General features: G+C 34.1%; 1 pseudogene; it reads left to right on the forward strand.

Annotated features, from left to right (window-relative positions):
* The first annotated feature begins 832 nt into the window (after positions 1-832).
* Positions 833-1711, forward strand: LOC145819435 (secreted RxLR effector protein 161 pseudogene; annotated as a pseudogene).

Raw genomic sequence — 1711 nt, forward strand, 5'->3', positions numbered from 1 at the left:
AAGATGAGTTAAAATCCATGAAAGACAACAATGTCTGAGATCTTGTAAAATTGCTTAAGGAAGCCAAAACTATTGGATGCAAATGGGTTTTTAAAACCAAGCGTGATCCAAAAGGCAATGTCGAATGATACAAAGACAGATTAGTTGCTAAAGGATATACTCAAAGAGAAGGGATTAACTATAAGGAAACTTATTCTCTTGTTTCTAATAAAGATTCCTTGAGAATAGTCATGGCCTTTGTAGCTCATTATGATTTAGAGTTATATCAAATAGACGTTAAAACAGCTTTTTTGAATTGTGACTTGCATGAAGTGGTCTACATGGACCAACCTGAAGGTTTTCAGGATAAAAGCAAGGAAAATATGGTTTGTAGGCTTAAGAAGTCCGTATATGGTCTAAATCAGGCATCTCGATAATGGTATCTTAAATTTCATGAAGTTCTCACCAAATTTGATTTTAAGGATAATGTGGTTGATCAATGTGTCTATCTTAAAATCAATGGAAGCAATATAGGCATTATAGCTTTGTATGTTGATGATATATTGCTTGCTAACAATAATTTGGAAATGATGCATGAGACAAAGCAGTTCCTTATGAGAAATTTTGAAATGAAAGATCTTAGTGTAGCCTCTTTTGTCATTGGGATAGAAATTCATCGAGATAGGTCTCACGGTATTTTAGGATTGTCCTAAAGAGCCTATATCGAAAAGGTTCTTAAAAGGTTCTTAAAAGGTTCAACATGCAAAACTGTTCAAGTAGTGTTGCTCCTATTGTTAAGGGTGATAAATTTAGTGAATTTCAGTGTCCCAGAAATAATTTAAAAAGGGAACAAATGAAAGGAATTTCTTATGCCTCTACAGTTGGGAGCATTATGTATGCTCAAGTTTGTACACATCCTGACATAGCATTTGTAGTTGGTATGCTTGGTCAATACCAAAGCAATCCTGGACTTGATCATTACAAAGCAGTTAAGAAAGTGTTGCGATATTTACAAGGCATTAAGGATTACATGCTCACTTCTGAAAGAACAGACAACCTTGAAGTAATTGGTTATTCAGGTGTTGATTATGCTGGATGTAAAGACACTCGAAAGTCCACTTCTGAGTACATTTTTATGCTTGCTAATGGACCCATTTCATGGAAGAGTCATAAGCAGTTTCTGACAGCCTCTTCCATTATGGAGGCAGAGTTCATAGCATGTTATGAAGCCACATGTCATGCAGCGTGGCTAAAGAATTTCATATCTGGATTACAACTTGTCAATTCAATTTCAAGGCCCTTACAAATTTACTGTGATGATGCTGCTGCTGTTCGGTTCTCCAATAATAACAAAACTTCAAGAGGATCAAAGCATATTGATATCAAGTATCTAGTTGTTAAAGAAAGGGTTCTGAATCAAACTGTTTCCATCTCTCATATTGGCACTACACTCATGTTAGCAGGTCCTTTAACTAAAGGTCTCACACATAAGCTCTTTCAAGAATATGTTGCGTGCATGGGCTTAGTAGAAAGTTTATCATGTTTATACTTGAAATGAGTGTGTTATGTTCATGATAAATGTTATGTTATAATCATCTTATGTTAGTAATGATTATATTTGTTGTTTTTATTCTTCATACTTGTGTACAATTTAGAAAAAGATATAAACTACAAGATCGTTATAAATGAATTAGCATTAATCACCATTATGTTGCTAATGTCATTTCTGTGA

This window comes from Camellia sinensis, chromosome 2 (assembly GCF_055761805.1).
Source record: "Camellia sinensis isolate YWXY chromosome 2, ASM5576180v1, whole genome shotgun sequence".
Classification (NCBI taxonomy): Eukaryota; Viridiplantae; Streptophyta; class Magnoliopsida; order Ericales; family Theaceae; genus Camellia; species Camellia sinensis.